Source organism: Microtus ochrogaster, chromosome 8, assembly GCF_000317375.1.
Source record: "Microtus ochrogaster isolate Prairie Vole_2 chromosome 8, MicOch1.0, whole genome shotgun sequence".
Classification (NCBI taxonomy): Eukaryota; Metazoa; Chordata; class Mammalia; order Rodentia; family Cricetidae; genus Microtus; species Microtus ochrogaster.
The window spans coordinates 35,094,976-35,109,320 of record NC_022015.1 but is presented as its reverse complement, the minus strand read 5'-3'; positions in this window follow the sequence as shown (position 1 = coordinate 35,109,320).

Sequence of the window (14,345 nt, the reverse complement as noted above, 5' to 3'; positions counted from 1 at the left end):
CCCCCCCCCCGCTGCCACTTAGTCCAGCAGTGCCTGCTCTACCTGTCTAGAATGAGAGCAATGTGTTCATCATTCTTAGAGTTTAAATCGAAAGTGTCTCTCACAGGCTCTTGTTTTGAATGCTAGGTCCCTAATTAGTGAAATTCTCTCTGTGTGTTGTTGTTGTTGTTGTTGTTGTAATAAAATCCAGGGCCTTAAACAAGCTAAGCAGGTGATCTACCTCTGAGCTACATCCCCAGCCCTTTGTGGTGCTAATTTTGAAGGATGTTCTTGCAGGCTACCCACACAGACTAGGAAGCCTTTGAAAGGAGGGGCCATCTCTGGCAGAAGTAGGTCAGTAAGGGCAGAGCTTTCCAGGCCCCCACTGCTTTTGTCTCGGGGCTGTTTTTTTGTTTTTGTTTTTTTTTTTTCCTACTTTCTAGCCAGCCTCTGTTGAGGTCAGGTTGTGCCCTACTCTGAGTGACTCCACATTGTATAGAGCAGGGGTGGCTGAGCAGTGCTCTGGACGACACTATTTCACAAGCAACCTTGCTTTTGACTCCATTTTGATGGAGAAGAAAGACCACAACCCCTCGGTGGGTTTGGGAACTGCACCATTCATCAGATACCACCTACCTGGTACAGACTGGCAGGTGGTTTATTCCTGGGAACAGAAAGGGAGCCACACTGTAACTATGTTGGGGTGAATTGAAGCCATAGTGACAAGTGAGAGTATTAAAATCGTATCAAGAAAACCAAGCCCAAGGACTTATCAGACATGCCACACCAAGGAAAGGGTGTAATTTCTTTACCTGGACCCCACAAACTGATGGACACTTACCCTATGATGGTATGGTCTCCACCAACCTATCTTCTGAGACCTGGGGTGTGTGTCAAGGGCTGACAAACAAAGGAATCCCCGACTGCCTCAGGAAGTTTAGCTCTGCTTGGTCCCCTGCTCCTGACATTTCCTTGACTGCCTGCCGTCTGGACCTGAACCCCCAGTTCCCTCCTCCAGACCCTTTTGGGTCTTTCACCTCACACCTGAACTCCACAGCCTCACTCTCACGCCCCGGGTTGCAGCAGCTGCTCTCTCCAGCACTGGTCTGGGTTTGTTATCTTATCGGTACAGACCCTCTCTCGGCCAGCCTCTGAAGCCTCTTGAACCCTGCTGGAGCCTGGGACTCGCATCCATTTCGTAAACGGCAGGTGCGACCATAGATGTAGATGCGTTTCTGGAGGGCGATCTGAGAGTTAATATTGGCAAAGACGATTGGAAAACAAGAACCTGTGTTTGTTCCAGCCAGGCCACAGGGTAGGTAGGACTATCCGGCACGTTGCTGTCATTGAAACCTCTCTAAACCTTACAAAAGGGCCTTGCTATTTAATACGTTCTAACACTGTTTAAGACTCGAACTTTGTTTCTTATATAGTGTGCTCATGACAACCTCCATGTGAGACATTTCTACCTCATATTCTCACTGTCCAGAAAGGAGAGCCTCTACCCTGCCTTCCTGCTGTGATGAGCTGAGCATGCTCCAGAAAACAAGCACCAAAATAAACTGGTTAATCATTAAATTGTTTCTGTCAGCTATTTTGACACACACACATATGTATATGTACACATGTGTGTATGTATGTGTGATGGTTTAGTCCCCATCTACAGAACACACCAAGCTGAGCTCTGTGTGTCAATCAAACAGGTCCCGCCCTTCCCAGGACTGCAGGGCAGGAAGCCTCTCTATCTTCTAGGACCTGAAGGGGTCATATCCACAGGTTACATGATGATGCTCTGGGGCCTAGGGGGCCCTACACCCGCTCCCCCTCTCGCCCTCTCCCTTCCCCATTCTCAATAGACTAACTTGTTTTTCCTTTTGCTTCTCAGAACCAGGACTCCAGGTGCCCTCAAGTGGGTCCTCTCCAAATGCTAGAACAGATTGGCTCTCGTTGACTTCAGCACTCCTGAGCCCTGGATTCGAATCCTCCCGGGTTCCAGGATCACTCTACTATACAGTCCTCCGCAGTGCTCCCTATCTGTCCCAGGGCTCCATTCTCTGTCACCTCTATTCCATCTGGACCAATGAGAGTGCTGAGACAGAGTCCCCAGTAGGAAGTGCTGGCACTTTAGCGATCTATGGTGTGTGTGTGTGTGTGTGTGTGTGTGTGTGTGTGTGTGTGTGTGAATGCTGTCTGAGCTCCCTGCTGACAAAAGCCCACAGACACAGCCCTACCCTTGAGCATCACCCCAGATCACACACTTCATTTGTTCACTGGGAGTCATTGACTTCTCAACTCCAAGGACAGCACAGGACCAGGGCGTGCTCCCCAGCAGCGCACCTACTACAGTGTCCAAGGTCAATAGACTGATAAATCAAGGGAAGCTGGAGCTCGTGCTGGGCTGCCCCCACTCTGCCCAGGAAGACGGGGCAAGCAGGCACAGCTGAGGAGGACGTTTGCGAAGCAGGCCGAGCAGATCACCTACAGCCCTTAGAGCTGGAAGTAGCTCCAAGGGCTACTGCCGGAAGAAGAGCTGGGCAAAGCCCATTTCCAGTTTGTTCCCAGTAAAGATGGAAATGCAAGCAGATGGTGGAGGTGGTCTTGGGAGGGCAGGGCTGTGGGCAGAGTGAGGGGATAAGGAGAAGGGTATTTTGGAGACTGGGTGGTCTTGCTTGAGTAAGGGACCACAGGGACAGTCTGGCACCCAGGTCTGGATGGTGAACCCATGTGGGGCGTTCACCACAGAGAGTGAACAGAAAGAACGGTGGGTGTGGAGGGCTGAGGTCTGCGTGTCACTTGAGTTTGAGAGTACTAACGGGACTGAAGGTAATGGCCTGGGATTCTTTCTGCGGGGTTTAAAGGGAAGGAGGACTGGACACCGTTAGAAACAACATTCAGGGTCACAAAGAAAAAGGCCATCTTTCCCACTGCAGCGTCAGGGCGGGGCAAACCTCACTACTGGTCAAGAGGATGTGCTCAAAGTCAAACAGCGAGAACAGGAAGTGCACTTAGCTTTTGTTCTGACTCAGGTGGTGACTGTGTCTTTCCCCCCCTTAGCTGGAGCCCTTAGTCTTAATTTAGTTGGCTAGTCTGGAAAGAATTGGCACACAGGGAATGGAGGAGGAAGGGGAGAAGGGTCACTGCTCCAGGCCTTCAAATTCTTGGAATGCAGCAGGGAGCCTTTGTGTAAACAAAAGTTTTACTGAGTCAGGGAATTAAACAATTTGCTTAAGTCTTACAGTGTGGGGGAGATAAGACGTTTTGGATTCCTTGTCCTAAACACAATTTTGATAGTATCCGATAGAAAAAACTCATTTGATATTGCTTACAAATTCCTCATTTTTAACCATTTGGTTCTTCAAACTCATTACGACGTTGCTTTTCCTTTTCTGTCCTGTCTTATAAGACATTGAAGTGGGGCGGGTGTACTTCTAGTAACAGTTGACTCAGTAAGCTACAGTTAGGCCCTCACAAAGCACTATTACCTCTATTTCATGAGCAAGGTTTAAGGTAAACCCAGCCTCCTAGGGGTGATTCTTTGACCAGGAGATTGACCTGACTCCATAGGAATGGTAAGTTTTTGTCTAAGCCATAGATCCTATTCTTTTGAGCAGGAAGGGGTTTTCTTTTAACAGGCCTTTATTGCTAGCTGATTACTCTACCCCTCTAGAGAACCTAAGAAGCACTTTGGAACAAGATCTGAGATCCTAAAACACTTCTGATATCTTTGGCCTCTGGCAAAGAGGAAGCTGCTAAGAATCCTAAGGACATTGCTAGCTTTTAATCAAGAAAGAAACTGGTTACTTTTCTTTGGGGTCCTTTTTGCCCTAAACAGCCCGGACAATTTCTATCTCTTGTTCCTATCCTCTTCCCTCTGAAGCTATCATCCTAACTGCCGTTATGTGATTGAGTCAATGACCGGTCTGGCATCCTCCAGCTTGTCAGGTCCAAAAGAAACTGGGATCCAGAGTTTTGGCACCAGATGACTGCTCCAAGGTATGGTTGAGGAGAAGGTTTTTATTGTATATATAAAGGAGAGTGCAGCCAGAGGCGTCTGGAAGAGTCCAGAGCAGGGACAGAGGTAGTAGACTAAACATGACCAGCAGACTGAATTGGACCATGAGAGGAAAGAAAGGGAGGGGAGCAAGAGAGAAAGGGAAGAGAGAAAACAAAGACAAGAGGAGGCCAGGAGGGTGGGGGCTGAAGAGAGGGAGCAAAAAGAGAAAGGGAAGAGAGAAAACAAAGACAAGAGGAGGCCAGGAGGGTGGGGGCTGAAGAGAGGGAGCAAAAAGAGTGCTTGTCTGAAATGGCAGGGTTATATAGGAAGGAGAAGCTGGGGGAAGGAAAGCTCGTGAGTGGGGGAAGTTTAAGGTAGGGAGCATGTGTGAGAAGAGCTGAGAGGACCTAAGATGTCAGCATGGACTCTGTAATAGGTATTTGTTATGCTGAGAGAAACTGGAGACCGGCTTTGGTATGCTAACAGGCACCATGGTAGCCATTTGCTCCCAGCTTGAATTGGGGTGTCAGGTATGGCAGTTTTGGGGAATCCCTTATGAGAGTCTATCTAAAAGACACCAGTCGTTAGATATAGGAAGAAAGGGGAGTCCTTGAAATGTTCAAATCAAAGCCCATTAGAATCTCTTAGTGGGCTCACAAGAGCCTCCATCTTTAGGGCTCCTTGTTGTTCTTTGGCTAGGTTGGTTTCCACAATCTGTTTTCCTGCCCTTTGACAGCAGTTGGATCAACTAAGCTAGGGTGAAGTCCTTCCCATATGGCTTCTAGATGGGGAAAGAAGAAATATTGAACCATCATTTAAATGTTAGGTTAAAAGAATAGCAGCCCTGTCTTCCTTGGTTGTAGGCAGGTACTTCAGTGAACCAAAGTCTGAAGTCTTATATATGGGTAACATCTTTTGATCAAGAAGAAAATGTCAATGAGATATAGTTGTCTAAATAACATTTCATATGGACATATATCTAACGTCTGAGGAGTGTGATTCATTGCACTGTTACCAATTCTCTTGGTCTTTGGTTATATTTTCCTACTAAGCTTTGGAAAATTTGACCACCACATGCAGGTGGCCAAAATTTTTATCTGTTTCTGTACTGTCAAAATACATAGGATAATTATTTATTAATTAACATTACCTAGGTACATACTATTTATTATTTGTCAGGCTTTGAGAGTACCCAGATAAACCTTATAGAAAACATAAGGTAGTCTTTATACACTGCATAGAATCCCTGCCATAGCCATACCTTTGGTTTTGAATGAGTATGTGTAGCAGGTTCAGAAGAGCAGCAGATACACAGCAGAACATCATCACATTATGCTTACAGCATCCAGCAAAACTCAACCAAGAAATCCCTGTTAAAACTAGGATGCTGGAGCCGCTATTGAGGGCTCTTTATAGAGAGGGTCTGTGGAGCTTTGAAAATAATTGACCCTCATAATCTCACAGGGAGTAGCACTGCTAGGAGGTGTGGTCTTGTTGGAGGAAGTGTGTCACTGTGGGGACGGTCTTTGAGGTTTCCTATGCTCAGGATACTGCCCAGTACATCAGTCGACTTCCTGCTGCCTGCAAGATGTAGAACTCTCAGCTCTCTCCAATACCACATCTGCCTACCTGCTGCCATGCTCCTTGCCATGATAACAATGGACTGAAATTCTGAAACTGTGAGCCGCCACCTTGGTTAGATGCTTCCTTTCTAAGAGTTGCCATGGTCATGGTGTCTTTTCCCAGGAATAAAATCCCTAACTTAGGCAGGGTTCCTATGGTCTTATAGGATGAGCATCCCATTAGGTGTTTTTACCACAGACATCTTTATCTTATGAGGTAAATAACATTGTACACAAAAGATACTGTTCCTTTATAAACTGAAACCATTGGTTTACAGTGGAAAAGAGACTTGCTTTTTAAACCAGTGGCAACTAGCTGGACCAAAGACACTCATGTTCCTTATTTCCTTATTACCTGAAGAGATTTGTCCAGATGAGTGTCATCATCTGTTAGGTCATGTGATGGGAAAAGGGATTAACAAGATACCGAATATATATTAGCTGGAGTACTATACTAGGCAGAACACTTGAATTTGAAGTGCTGCTTTCTATCTCATGACTGAGTGGCAGTCAGCATCCATGACTGAGAAGGATCAAGAAGGCAGAAGTATCTGGGACCATCCCTGAGTAGACTTGGGATGATCAATACTGACAGTTTAGATGCATCTGAAATGGATGAAGGCAGACATCCTGAAAAAGTTACTAAGTGCCCCCTCCCTACAAGGAGATCAAGTTGTAGGACAATATAGTACTCTGATATCTTTCTATAAAGACCACTTTTTCTCCTCTGGTTTATATTCAGTACAGGCTTATGTATAGTAAAATATTAGCGATCTCTTTCCTAAGGCCCATGGATGGAAGAGATTCCAATGGGTAGGGATACAGTGAGGGGAGTCTTTACTGATAGCTACCCATCTGTGAGACAAAAGAAGATACATTGGAATGCCTTCCAGATCCTCTTTGTCTCCAACTGGAATGTTCCTAGCTCTTATTTCTCTCCTCATGAGTGGACCATGAAGAAAGGAGACACCTATCACACTAGTCACTGTGTTGATAAGGGCCTGGATACCTATATCCTCCCCTCTCCTCATTAGCCACCATGAAGAAGACAGTCTCTTCAGATTATCCATGCCTACAGATAGGACTCTAATAACCTGTGACCTTACTGGACTCTCTTCATTTTGTCTGGCTGATTTTAACCATCCAGCAAAACTCCTGAAAAAAAAGTATGTGTATGTATGCGCGTGTGTGAGTGTGCATAAACATATATATATATATATAAAATCTCACATGTCAATTTTACTTAAAAATTAGCTTCTAATGATTGTATGTTAGGGAAGATTTTGGCTTCCTTGTGCATTAAACTTCCAATGATTTCTTTAAACACTATCTTTGACCTTTCAGATTTATGATCTATCAATCCTTATTACATTTCTCACCTAGATAGGCAGGAAGCAGACAGCACCCAGGGTGATTCCTCCTTTAAAAGATGACTTTCTATCATCTGAGTTAGAAAGGCCTGGTACATCTTACCACACACAATCTTGGAATAAGTATCCATAATTTAAAGGATACAGTACACAGAAAACATCTACAATAACTTAGAGACAGCATCAGAATATTCTTTTTACTTGGCCTGCTTAGGTCAAAGCAACTAGAAATTGAAAACAAGTGCATAGGTTGCCAGGGCATGATGGGGCAGAAACGAGTAGAAGCAAGCATGGAGCAAAGAAGTCCTGAATAGCCTAGAGACAAATCATCCTAGAGAGTCTAGGTACCAATAGCAGCCACTAAGACCCATCACAGCCTGCATTCCCAGCCTCCTGACCAAGCAGATGGATTCTTCTTTGCTTCCAGCTCTTGTAGCTGCCCACTGGCTGCAGCTTGTCTAGCACCTGGTAATGTATTCTTTTGGTCATCTCCCCCTCCCCCCCGCCCTCCGCTCAAACCCTGTATCTTAGTTAGGGCTGCTATGGCTATGATGAAAGACCATGACCAAAGCAAGTCTGTGAGAAAAGGTTTCTTTGGCATATGTTTCCACTTCATAGTTCATCATTGAAGGAACTCAAATGCAGAAACCTGGAGGCAGGAGCTAATGCAGAGGCCATGAAGTAGTGCTGGCTTGTTCAGCCTTCTTTCTTATAGAACCCAGGACCACCAGATCAAGGATGGCCCTTCCCACGGTGGGCTGGGTCCTCCCCCACCAATCACTAGTTAAGAAAATGCCTTTCAGTCAGATCTTATGGAAGCATTTTCTCAGGCGAGGTTCCCTCCTCCCAGATGACTATAGCCTGTGTCAAGTTGACATAAAACTAGCCCACACACCCTGGGATCTGTGCTTTCAAGACTTTGCTGTGGGATGATAAGCACTGACATGAGCCTTGCAAGTCTAAACCAATTCAAAGTGTCAGCTTCTTTTGATACCTGGCTAGTGTTGGAGGTACATGGCTGAGAAAACCCTTTTCAAGATAGAGTTTCTCTGTGTGGTCCTGGCTGTCCTGCAACTCACTTTGTAGATCAGACTGACCTCGAACTCAAAAGAAATCTGCCTTCCTCTGCCTCCCGAGTACTGGGATTAAGGCATGCACCACCACCGCCTGGCACTGAGAAAATACTTAAGTCCCCTCTAGAAACCAATAAATATATCACGTAAAGCAATAAATCAAAATTAAAACAAAAGCTAAATAAAAACTTAAAACAAACACATGCCATGGAGATCAGGTGTAACCTCCTTAGTATAGTGCAAAAGGGGCAATCCCTTGAGGGCTCAAAGGCACCAGGAAATTTATGGGTGCCACCCTTTTGATTTATGCCCTTTGCTTATCGCATGGCATTTACCATCTTTATGATGTCATTAGCCAAGATGATGGCAAAACACATAGTTACTTTCTGCTAGTGAGCTCAGCCCCATGATAAAGTGAGACATCTCCATGGGGGCACAAGTCCCTATGGGATCTACATGTAGATAGTTTCACCCATTTTCTTAAAAAGACACCTTCGTTAGGTTAGCATGCCGTAGGAGATGGCTCTTATGGCCTAGGCTGGTAGGCCCCAGATAGCAAAAAAACAGAGGAAGGAATTCTGTGGTCTTAACCAAGAAAGTTGAGTATGTATTTCTCACCAAATTGTAACTGTGGATGCCAAGTGTTGTCATCTGGATCTTGTTTGAACGTCCCCTCAGCCCCTAGGCACAAGATTTTGCTTGGCGCCATTTTATCCCACTCAAGCACAGTGTGGGCTGAGATCAGATGGATCTGTGACTCTCCGTGCTGGCTGAAATTTAAAACTTTTGGAAACCAACTGGTTAAAATAGTTAATCCTGACTTAAAACCTTAGTAGCCTGGTGTGGCACATTTAGAAAGCCGCTAGGAAATCAGCTGCCCGATGGCATCGTCTGAGGCAGTCAGACTTAAGCACACCAAGAAATTGTTTCTGCTCCTTGCGCCAGGTTCTCTCTCTGAGGGAACTGGGTGGAGAGGGAAAGAAGGGAAAATCCAGTGCCCATGGAGGTGTGTGTGTGTGTGTGTGTGTGTGTGTGTGTTTTGGGTTTTGTTCGTTTGTTTGTTTTGTTTTTTGAGACAGGGTTTCTCTGTGTAGCTTTTGAATCTGTCCTGGTAATCTCTCTATAACCCAGGCTGGCCTCAAACTCACAGAAACCCACCTGCTTCTGTCTCCCAGGTGCTGGAATTAAAAGAGTGTGCCACCACCGCCCAGCAGTTAAGTACGATTTTGTTTTTGTTTTTGAGACAGGGTTTCTCTGCGTGGCCCTGGCTGTCCTGGAACTGCTCTGTAGAACAGGCTGACCTCATACTCACAGAGATTCACCTGCCTCTGTCCCCTTCGTGCTGGGATTAAAGGCGTGTATCACCAATGCCTGGCATATTTTCTTATAGGACGAATATGGGCCTGGCAGTGGTGGCACACACCTTTAATCTCAGCACTTGGGGGCAGAGACAGGCAGATCTCTGTGAGTTCAAGGCCAGCCTGGTCTACGAGAGCTAGTTCCAGGACAACTGGGGCTGTTACACAGAGAAATCTTGTCTTAAAAAAAAAAAAGACTAAGATGGGGAGTCAGGATGGACCTGGGGCTTCAAGCCAGGAATTCTAGCTGCTTAGGAAGCTTGAGGCAGGAGGATCAAAAGTTCAAGACTAGCCTGGGCTACAGTGTAAGTTCAAGGCCAGCCTAGGCAATTTAGTAAAACTCTGTCTCAAATAATCACAAAGAGCTTAATGGTAGCATGTGTGAGATCCTAGGTTCAATCCCAAGCACTGAAAGCATAAGAAGATGGGGATCCAGGCCTTCTCTGGAGGCTTCAGCTCACATCACCTGGGGGCCACGGACAGTTGGGTTCAAAGGGGTTTCTGGGAGAGGACTAGGTCAGGAGCACAGGCTTGGTGACAGATGGGAGACAGGGCATAAGGTGAGCTAAGAACAGTCTGAAGTGTGAGATCAAGGATATGGACAGGCTAAGACAGGAAAACTCAGAGCAAGTCAACTTCAGTGAAGGTTTCCTTGGTAGCTTTGATAAAAAGCACAAACAAAACCAGGGGACATGAGATTGCCATGGATCTGTGCAGAGCCCCAGACAGTAGCAAGAAGGCAAGGTCCCCCATGCCAAGTCAGCGTGTGTCAACAGTACATCTTGTCTCTCAGGGATCACGGCCGGCCATGACAGGAGTGGGAAGATCCCACCTGAAGGTAAAGAAACCACACCATGGGCCATGCACAGGCAGAGCAGAGCCCTGGAAGTGGTCTGGGGCAATTTGGTTGCTGCACAGATGTCTTTGAAGATGAGAGTTAGACAGAGAAGCAGAAAGACAAAGTGAAGAGGCTGGGGGCCAGGCAGGAAGCTGAGGTTATGAGGTGGCACCTGAGGTTCAGGGGTACAGAGAGGTGGTGGCCCTGGGAACTGCTCTGGATAGTTGGATCCTCTGAAAACTCATACACTGAACCCCTGACTCCTCAGACGCTTCTCACAATATGGCTATATTTGAAGCTGAGACATTTAAAAAAAATGGTAATGGTAGAATGAGGTCACCAGTGTGGTCCTGATTCAGTCTGACTGCGGTTCTTACAGGAAGAATGGTCAGGGCACTGAGATGTGAGAGCGTCCGTCGGCAAGCCAAGGAGAGAGGTCTCTGGAGGAGCCAGCATGGTGACACCTCCATTTCTGACCCCTCCGGTCTCAAAGTGTGAGGTAGTGAACAGCACTGTTTAAGTTCCTGGCCTGGGGACTTTCCTGGGTGGCCTTGACAAAGTGGTGGTCTCAGTCAGAAAAGGAAGACCCATTGCTATAACGAGCAAGCCTCCATCTTAGAGATTGGGCTTCCCACTGCGTCCCATTCTCAAGACAGATCTACCACAGCTATTCTGGAACCCCAAGTTCCTCCTTGAGGACCTAAGGCTGGTCCTCTGGCAGGGGACAACCAGGCTAGGATCTGTGTCATCGAGAAGGTCCCTGTTTGCACTAGGCATGCAAAGGGAGTCCATAGGCAGACATAGCTTCCAGAACCTTGGCCATTAGACATGGGGCCTGAGGAAGGAAGACAATATTTGCAACATACTTGGGACAGGAAGAGGACTTGGGACATATGTGTTGTGGGCTGAGTCACTTGTGGGCAGAACATGGTGGGAGCCCTACCACAGTTCCTATCTGTAGAATCATTTCTTGGGGTCTTGCCATGGAGAGCAAGGGTGAACAACAATGCATCCTCTCTACACAGAAGCTGGTGTGGATTCCTTACCCCAAGCCAGCCAGGGGTGCACTAGGAAAGCAAGAGGGCTGTGTTCCCATTAGTAAATAGATGGCCAGGGATGGGAGAGGAGGGGCCATCCTGGGTGTTTCAGGGTTTCTATTGGTACAACACCAATGACCAAAAAGCAAGTTATGGAGGAGAGGCTTTATTGGGCTTATACTTCAGCAGTGCTATTCATCAGTGAAGGAAATCAGAACAGGAACTCACACAGGGTAGGATCCCAGAGGCAGGAGCTGATGCAGAGGCCATGGAGGGGAGCTGTTTACCAGTTGGCTTCCCCTGGCTTGCACAGTCTACTTTCTTATAGAACCCAGGACCAGCAGCCCAGGGATGGCACCACCCACCATGGGCTGGGCCCTCCCCCATTGATTACTAAATGAGAAAATGCCTTACACTTGGATCTTAAGGAGCCATTTCCTCAGCTGAAGCTCCTTCCTCTGATGACTCCAGCTTGTGTCAAGTTGACACACAAAACCATCCAGTATGCTGGGAAAATCTGCAAAGGGGCAGGGACAGCATGGCCCAAATGAAGGGCATTAGGAGAAGACAGACATTGGAGAGAAGTCTCAGAGTGTCCAGGCCAAAGGTCAGTAAGCTGTGAGCTGAAAGGAGGGTCAGCATCAGCTACTTTGGGGGCAGATATGGGAGGAAGAGTCTGCAGCTAAGCAGAGACAACAATGTGTCCCCCTATAGTTGACAACAGTTGCCAAGATGAAGATACCTGGGGGCAGGGGAGTCTAGCCTGTGTTTTTCTTAGTAGAGCAGCAGAGTGAGCAGGCAAGGGGAAGTTCCTGGTGGGTCTGGGGGGGGGGAGGATAACCTGAGCTGTATGTGGAACCTGCACTGTGCCTACAGGACAGTTATTCCCCTAAGATGTGAGCCACCTTGTGAGGAGAGGCCTTTACAAGCCTCTAATTAGAGATGGGCAGTCAAATTATCTCATGTGAGAGGAGAGAATTGGGGAGCTAGGGGAAGTAAAGGACACTACAGTGGGGCCCGAGCTGGGCTCCTGTTGGTCCCTCCCTGGTTTCCCTCAACCCCCACAATCTTCAGAGTTGGTTGAGCAGATACACCTGGAAGTGTGAAGGACATACCCAAAGGAGTAAGAAGAGGACCAAAGTGCAAGGGGGTGGGGCATTAAGACCTTCAGGCTGACCTTGAACGTGAGTCCAAGGATGTGGAGGCCCAATGGGAGATGCTGTCTCTCTTGGGTTAGGTAGGCTCCCTCTGAAGACAGTGGCGGGGTTATGTATCTGTTTCAGGAAGGCCATGAGTCAGGACAAAGACTGTGATAAGGATGGATGATTGGGAGGTAAATATGACAGGGACAAGGCCAGAAGGAGCCATGTTCCAGACGGGGGTTGTGCAGAGGCCAGGCACTTATTGGAGGGCAGGTGTTCCAGTATCACATCTGTCACTGTGAGAAAATACTCTTGCCAAAGTAACTTTAGCAGACAAAGGCTTTCTTAGTGTGTGGTCCCAGTTTATGGTCCATCATGGTGGGAAAACCACAGAGGTAGGAACTTGAGATTGCTGGTCACATCACACCCATAGTGAAATGAAGGAAAAAAAATGCATGTGTCTAATCTTAGCTCATTTTCTTCACTCTTATACAGTCCAGAGCCTAAACCAGGAAACAGTGCTGCTCGGGGAACCTTCATTCTGGTCTTCCCATCTTAATTGATATAAACAAGACAGTTCCTCCCAGACATGCTCACAGGCTAACCTGATTTAGACAGTTCCTCATGGAGACTCTTCCTAGGTGATTCTAGATGGTGTTGAGTTGACAATTAAAACTACCTATCACAGCAGGACACAACCAGGGGACCAGGGACCAGCTGGTGTGTGGATGTATACAGCTCTGCTCATAGGAGCCGTAGTGTGCTGCAGGAACACAGTGTGGGTACCCTGGCACACCACAGGCAGTGGGCGTGCAAACCCCTCTGCACCCTGAGGACCTCACACCTGTGTCTGTAGATCCTTGTGAAGATTCCACCGGTTAGGAGGCTGAGCTATGAAAATCCCATCCTGGGGGAGGGGCTGTTCTTGGGAATGAACTGTCCTCTGGCTCAGCTTGGGTGGCTAAGCTTATGTGTTTGCAGAATTAAACAAATACAAAGAATTTTGGTCATTTTGGAAACTAAGAGAAATGGTAGACTCTAGGGCTAAGGACAAAAACGGCTTGACGGGTGCTCCAAGGAGGCTGCTTGGAGGAGGCCACAGGCGAATTCTCGAGGCCTGGGCAGAGGCAAGCTAGCTGTTCTAGGGCTGACTTCCCACAGACTGGTGGCCAGAGGGCCAGTACGGAAGAGAAAAGCAGGAGGGAAGTACCCAGTGTCCATTTGGTCAAGCAGGTGTTCCCTTCCCTATGCCTATTTTGTAACCTTACCAGGTTTAATTGAGGCCTAATGTTGGGGTGAAGTAGGTCTGGACCACTGAGGTCAACTCTAACAGCCCAGATTTCAGGCCCCGGCACCACATGGAGAGAGCTAGAGCTGGCAGGCTTGTTCTAGACAGACTTGGGTGAGGAACAAACACACACAGAGCTGGCCTGGGTAAAGCTGGTCAGCTCCTAGTCTCCCCCAGTGTGGGGCACTGCAGGGTGTCCGTGGGCAGTCCCGGGCAGTTCAGGTGCTAGAAGGCCAGCCAGTCTAGCTGAATCTTGTGAGCTACAGGTTCAGTAAGAAACCCTGTCCCCCCTGAATCAGGTGGTGAGTGATAAAGGAAGACATTCTCATCGACTTCGGATTTCCGAATAAGCACTGCTGGCACTCACATTGATGCATTTGAGAAAAGTTTAACTTTTCAGAGAATTAATCTCACACTGTCAGAAATATCCAGAATCAGAGTGGCTTGGGCAACTACCAAGTACCCTTCCCCTTCACTCTTCCCTTGTGACCGTCCAGGTGGGAGTAAAGGCTTTCTAAAGAGACAGGTGTGCTTCTCTTCTAGGCTATCAGATTATTAAAACAATGGCATCGGAATTTTCCCAGGAGTCTCACGCTGGGGAAGCGAAAGGCTGAAGCCTGGTGCCAGTCGGGGGGGGGGGGGGG